The following is an 8,023-nucleotide window of genomic DNA, read 5'->3' on the forward strand; positions in this document are numbered from 1 at the left end:
TGGAAAGACAGAGATTACAGTTCAAGATCAAGCCCTAGCAAGTCAGAGGGGCTTAGTAAACGCCTTGGAGTTTCCACTGAGATTCCAGAAGAACGATGCTGGACAAAACGGAAACAGCCCAGCTTTCACTCAACCTAATGTCAATCACGAATGGGGTCAGGATGCTCCACTAGTACTCTGTCTGCTAAAATAAAACTTTGTTTTTTTAAACTTTTTATTTTATATTGGAGTATAGTTGATTAACAGTGTTGTGATAGTTGCAGATGTACAAAAAAGTGATTCAGTTATACATATCCATGTATCTATTCTTTTTCAAATTCTTTTCCCATGTAGGTTGCTACATAATACTGAGCAGAGTTCCCTGTGCTCTACAGTAGGTCTTTGTTGGTAATCCTTTTCTTTTTTCTTTCTTTTTTTTTTTTTTTTTTTTTTTGTGGTACGTGGGCCTCTCACTGCTGTGGCCTCTCCCGTTGCAGAACACAGGCTACGGACGCGCAGGCTCAGCGGCCATGGCTCACGGGCCTAGCCGCTCCACGGCACGTGGGATCTTCCCGGACCGGGGCACGAACCCGTGTCCCCTGCGTCGGCAGGCGGACTCTCAACCACTGCGCCACCAGGGAAGCCCTGTTATCCATTTTAAATATAGCAGTGTGTACATGTCAATTCCAAACTCCCTAACTATCCCTTCTCCCACCTTTCCCCCCTGTTAACCATAAGTTCATTCTCTAAGTCTGTGAGTCTGTTTCTGTTTTGTAAATAAGTTCATTTTAAAAAAACTTTTTATTTTATATTGGAGTATAGTTGATTAACAGTGTTGTGATAGTGCTAAATAAATCTTGATCCTCTTTAGAGGAAGACAAACCAAGGATCTCCAGAATTTTTTCACCTATAATGTCTGGCATCAAATGAGATATTAGAAAGCATGCTAAAAATAATCAGCTGACCAGATAGCAAGAAAAACAACAGACACAGAGACAGACCAAAAAGTGATTCAGCTACTGTAGTTAACTGTCCAGGACTTAAAAATAAACATTATTAATATATTCAAGAGAAAAGAATGGAGAATTTCATCAGATACCTGGAATCCATATAAAGACAGGATAAAAATTCCAGAAGTAAAAAATCTGACTAAAATTAAGAATTCAAAATGGGTTTAATAGCAGATTGAAAACAGAACAGGCATTAGTTAATGGGAGGGCAATTCAGGGGAAAGTGTCTAGTCTGATGCACAGAGAGAAAAAAGGGATGGGAAATACAGAAAACGTAAAGAGAGACCTGGACCATGGTGAAAGGTCTAACCTACAGATAATTAGAATCCTAGAATAAGGGAGAGAGGAAATGGGGCAGAGGTAATATTTAAAGAAATAGTGGCTGAGAGTTTCCCCACACTGATGAAAGATATCACAGCACAGTCTCAAGAAACTCCACACACTCAAAATATGATTTAAAAACAAATAAAAAACCTCTCCACCTAGGCACATCACATTAAAACTTACAAAAACCAAGGGCAAAGATAAAATCTTAAAAGTAGCTGGAGAAAAAATAAAAACAAGAACAGAACACAGTTGGTTTTTTAATAGAAACTTTGGAAGCCAGAAGCTGAGGTTTTATTTTAGGTGAGGAAAGAAAAAACAGCAACAACAATGAAAAACAAATGCCAGACTAGAACACTTATCCCAGTGAAAATATCCTTCCTAAATGAACGCAAAGTAAAGATATTTCAGACAAAAGCTGAGATAAGCTACTGGAATGCTATGATAAATGCCCCAAGGAATTAGCCAGGCAAAGGGAACATGATCCAGTTGGAACAAGGAACGTCAGGAAAGAATGAAGAACACAGGAATAGGTAAATATGTAAGTATGAATAAACACTGCTGAAAACAGTAATAGTAATCAAATCCTTTGGAGTTTAAAACATGTAGAAATAAAATATATGACAACAGTTGAACAAAAGGCAAAGAGTAAATGGAATTAAACCATTAGTTTTTTTCATTGCTTTGAAATATTAATTTCAAGAGTGCTCCAAGAAAAAAGAACCAAAAAAAAAAAGGGTGCTCCAATGGAGAGCCGAACAAATTTTAAGGGCAATGATTTTCGGACATTTCAGTATCAGGACAATATTACAATTTTAAAAATTACTGAGGAAACCAAAGACCTTTTATTTATGTAGGTTACATCTATTGATATTTACTGTATTTGAAATTAAAATTGGAAAAATTTAACAAACTAATGTTTATTAGTTTATTAAAAATAATACTATTAAACTACTATATGATATTGGAAAACGTTTTTAATAAAAACAAATCTTCAAAACAAAAAAATTAGTGCAAAGAGTGGTACTGTTTTAAATTTTTGCAAATCTCTTTAACGTCTCTCTGGATTAGTTTGCTAGGGCTGCCATAAAAAAATGCCACAGACTAGGTGGCTTAAACAACAGGAATTTATTTACTCACAGTTCTGGAGGGCAGAAGTCCAAGATCAAGGTGTCTGCAAGGTTGATTTTTCCTGAGGTCCCTCTCCTTGGTTTGCCGGTAGCCACCCTCTTGCTGCCTCTTCACATGGTTGCCCCTTTGTGTGTACGCACTGCTGGTGACTCTCTGTACATCCAAATTTCTCTTCTCATAAGGACACCAGTCAGAGTTATTAGGAGTCACCCTAACAGCCACATTTTAACTTATCACCTCTTTAAAGGCCCTATCTCCTAAAACAGTCACATTCTCAGGCACTGGAAGTTAGGGTCTCAACATATGAATTTGAGGGGGTACGTAATTCAGTTGATAATAATGGCTCAATAGAAGACAGCTGAATTCTGAGCTCTTCTTTTGCATTAAATATTTTGCAATATCACATGCCATGCAGCTTCTGAAAAACAGCAATCTATACTTATGAGAAAAATGATAATGAAAAAGGTAATGTCTTAGAATTATTATGAAAATAGCTCTGCTGCTCCAGAGTAACAACCAAAATAATGAATGAATGTATAATTAAACTGAATAGAGTAGAAAAATGAGAAAATGAAACATATTTGATTATTCCGAAGAAAAGCAAGAAAGGAGAAACAAAAGAAGAAACAGGCAAAACAAAGACTTACACCCAAATATATTAGTAATTACATTAAATGAAAATGGATTACACTCACCAATTAAAATACAAAGATTATCAGACAAGATTAAAAATAAGACCCAAAATATATGCTACTTACAGGAGATACACTTTAAATGTAAGGACACAGATTAAGTTAAAAGTAAAAGAATAGGAAAAAGACATATAGCATGTGTATTTGTTTTCTACTGCTACATAACACATTCATGGAAACAGCGGCTTAAAACAACAACTATTTATTAGCCCACAGCTCTGTGGGTCAGAAGTCCAAGCATGGCATGGCTGGGTTCTCTGCTCAGGTCTCAAAGGCTGAAATCAAGGAGTCAACGGGTCAATTCTTGTCTGAAGGCTGAGGAAACAGCAACTCCAAGTGAAGTCAACTTGTTAGCAAAATTCAGTTCCTTGAAGTTGCAGGACTGAGGCTCCTGTTTCCCTGCTGGCTGTCAGTCACAAACTGCTCTCAGTCCCTAAAGGGTGCCTACACGCCTTGTCACACAGCCCCATTATCTTCAAAACCAGCAATGAAGAATGTCGCTCACAATGAGTCCCCCTTATACTCCAAATCTCTCTCACTGGGACGAGCCCCACACTTTTTAAGGTCTCCACTGATTGGGTCTGGCCCACTGAGGGTAACTGCATTATTTTCAGTCAACTGATTTGGGACCTTAATTATATTTGCGAAATCCCTTCACAAAAGCACCTAGATTAGTGTTTGACTGAATAACTGGGAACTGCTTGTATACCAGGGGCTGGGAATCTAGGAACGAATTTAGAATTCTGCCTACCACACCATGCAGACACTAACAAAAAGAAAATTGTTTTGGCTATATTAATATCAGAAAAAGTAGAATTTATGGCAAAAAACATTACTAGAGTTAGAGGATGCTTGATACTGATAAAAGGGTCAACTCAACAAGAAGATATAACAATCCTAAATTTATATGCACTGAATAATATATATTCAAGATGTAGAAAGCAAACATTAATAGAAATAAAAGAAAAAAAAGATAAATCCACAATCAGAGTTGGAGATTTGAAGACACCATTCTCAGTAGCTTATAGTTCAAGAAGAAAAATAAATCAGTAAAAATATAGAAGATTTGAAGAATGGTATTAACCAACTTGGTCTAATTAATATTTATAGAACATACATCTAACTGCAGAAATTTCAAGTGAAAAGTCTTATTTCCATGCTATTTTCATGTGAACATGGAGCATTTACCAAAATAGACCATTGGCTGAGCCACAAAGTAAGTATCAACAAATTTCAAATGACTAAAATAATACAGTGTGTTCTTTAACCACAGTGGAAATAAGCTAGAATTCCATAATATATAAATAGAAAATCCACAAATTCATTAAAAGTAAGCAACATGCTTATAAATAACCCCAGGGTCAAGGTAGAAATAACAAAGAAGTTTAGAAAATATTTTTAACTGAATGATAATAAAAATACAACTTATCAAAATCTGTGGTCAGAAAGATTAACTCAAAATGGATCATAGGCCTATATATAAAATCTAAAACCATACAACTTCTAGAAAAAAACATAGGAGAAGAAACTTCAGAACCTTAGGGAAAGTGAAGATTTCTTGGAGCGGACCCAAAAAGCATAACCCATAAAAAGGAAATGTTAAACTGATATCCTTCAAAATAAAAACATCTGCTCTTCAAAAGACACCACTAAGAAAAGTTAATAGGGAAGCCATATTCTGGGAGAAAATATTTACAAAACATATCTGACAAAGGACTTGTATCTAGACTATGTAATCATTATCATCATCATCTAATTTAAATGGGCAAAAAACTTAAACAGATACTTCACAAAGGAGAGATATAAATAGCCATTAAACACATAAAAAATGTTCACCATTAATCATCAGAAAAATGCAAACTAAAACCACCATGAAGTACTAGTATTAGAAAAGCTAAAATTAAAGACTGACTTATATACCTAAAACTAATACAATATTGTAAATCAACTATACTTTAATAAAATTAAAAAAAATTAAAGACTGACAATACCATGAGTTGACAAGGCTAGGAGTAGCTAGAGCACTTATACATTGTTGGTGGGTTGCAAATGGTACACTTTGGAAAACAACTTGGCAATTTCTTATAAAATATTACATACATTTGCCATATAACCCAGCAACTCTGAACCTAGGTATTTATATGATAGAAGTGAAAATATGTCTACACAGAGCTTATACGTGAATGTTCACAGCTGGTTTATTCATAATAGCTCTAAAGAGGAAACAATCCAAATGTCCATCAATGGCTGAATGAACTGTAGTATATTAACACTATGGGAATGAAGTACCAACCACATAACATGAATGAACCTCCAAATTCATGAGTGAAGATGGTAGATAGAAAACCGTATATACTATATGATTCCATTTATATGAAACTCTAGAAAAGACAATTCTAATATATAGTGATAGAAAGCAGATTAACGGTTTCTTGGAATCAGAGATGGGGACAATTTTGGGGTGATGAAAAATGTTCTATACCTTGATTTTGGTGACGGTTATACAGGTGTGTAAATTTGCCGAAACTCATCAAAATGTAAAGTTAAATCTGGTACAACTTATTATGTGTAAATTATGTCCCAATAAAGTTGATTTAAAAAACCTGTACTTGATGAAGCTAGATAGGAACTTATAGAAAAATTTAGACTTAAATATTTGCAGAAAAGAAAGGCTGAGTATCAATTATCTAAGATTTCATTTCAAGAAGCTAGAAAAAGAACAATGAATCAAATTCAAATAAAGTAGACAGAAGAAAATAAAAGAGCATGAGTCAATGAAAAAGAAATTAGCTGTATATTAGTTAAGAGGTGGCTTTTGAAAAGATTAATAAAGTGTTAAATCCATACAGAGCCTAACCCAGAAAACAAAAAGAGAGTACACAAATTACCAATACCAAGACTGAAAAGGGAACATCACTTTAGATCCTACAGAGATTAAAAATATAACAAGCGAGGGCTTCCCTGGTGGTGCAGTGGTTGAGAATCTGCCTGCCAATGCAGGATACACGGGTTCGAGCCCTGGTCTGGGAAGATCCCACATGCCGCGGAGCAACTAGGCCCGTGAGCCACAACTACTGAGCCTGCGCGTCTGAAGCCTGTGCTCCACAACAAGAGAGGCCGCGACAGTGAGAGGCCCGTGCACCGCGATGAAGAGTGGCCCTCGCGCAGAAACGAAGACCCAACACACTCCAAAATAAATAAATTAATTAATTAAAAAAATATATAACAAGCAGGCATTATCAATTACTTAAAGACAATAATTAGATACTTTAATGAAATGATATAGACAAATTAGAAATAAAGCTTAGCAAAATTGACACGAGATAGAATATCTCAATAGTATTATGCCTATCAGAGTAACTGAATCTATAATTTAAAACTTTCCTACAAAGAAAATTCCAGGCTCATTGGGCTTTACTGTTATTTTTACAGAAAAGATTTATGGAAAAAAATAATACCAACTGCAATAACAACAAACTCTTCCAGAGGGGGGAAAAAGTAATTACCAATTCATTTTACGAGCCCAGCATTATCTCAGACACTAAATCCTGACAAGGCTACTACAAAAAAGGAAACATACAAGATAATCTGGACATAGACATAAAATCCGATATAAAATTTGGAAAATCTAATTGAACAATATTTTTAAAATGTAATATATAATGACCAAACAGAATCTATTCCAAACAGAATCTATTCCAGGTATGCAAGTTTGCCTTAATATTCAGAAATTAATCCATACAGATGAATTTTGAGAACATTTTGCTAAGTGAAATAAGTTAGTCACAAAAGAATAAATATTTACATAAGGTACCTAAAGTGGTCAAATTCACAGAGACAGACTGAAGACAGAAAGTAGAATGATAGTCCCCAGGGGCTAAGAGAAGCTGGTAATGTGGAGTTATTGTTTAATGAATATTGAGTTTCAGCTTAGAAAAATGAAGAGTTTTGGATGGTGGTGATGGCTACAACAACATGAATGTACTTAATATCACTGAATTGTACACTTAAAAATGGTTCAGATGGTAAATTTTATGTTATGTGTATTTTACCACAATTTTTAAAATAAAAAAATCAATCCATATAATTCAACCACATTAACAAGATGAGAAAAACCATATGGTCATCTCAATAGCTACAAACTACGTATCTGATGAAATTCAATACTTGTCCATGACTAAGAAATCTCAGCAAACTAGGATTTGAGGAGAATTTCCTTAATCTGATAGAGATTATCTATAAATTTATACCTCATGTCTTTTCTAATGGAATGTTTAGGATTTTCCTTTAAATTCTGGGAAAAAGGCAAGGATGTCTACAATCATTACTTTTGAAGGTCCTAGCCAGTGCAACAAAGCAAGAAAAAAATAGCATAAATATTGGAAAGGGTGAGGTAAGAAAGATTTTAGTTTATCACAGGTGACATACTGTGTAAATAGAAAGTTCGAAAGAATGAACAAACTATTATAATTAACAAGTGAATTTAGGAAGGTCACTGGATATAAGGTTAGTTTAAAAAAATCTATTATATATAATATTATTACTTATTACATATTATATATTTAATATATTATGTATAGTTATATATTATATATATTAGCAAAAGTCAGAAAATGAAATTAAGATAATAGCCTTCACAGAATCACCAAAACATCAAATACATAACCTTACAAAATATTCAAAACTTTTTATTGAAAAAATACAAAAATTACTAAAATTAAAAGATGTGTATAAATGAAAAGGTATGGCCTGCTCATAGATTGGATGTCTCAATATTGTTATGGTACCCATTCTTCCAAAATTAATCTATAAATTTGATGTAATATCCATTGAAATCCCTACTTTTTATGGTGGAGTAACTGAAAAAATAATCATTTAAAAAATGCA

The sequence above is a fragment of the Kogia breviceps genome, chromosome 19, assembly GCF_026419965.1.
Source record: "Kogia breviceps isolate mKogBre1 chromosome 19, mKogBre1 haplotype 1, whole genome shotgun sequence".
Taxonomy (NCBI): Eukaryota; Metazoa; Chordata; class Mammalia; order Artiodactyla; family Physeteridae; genus Kogia; species Kogia breviceps.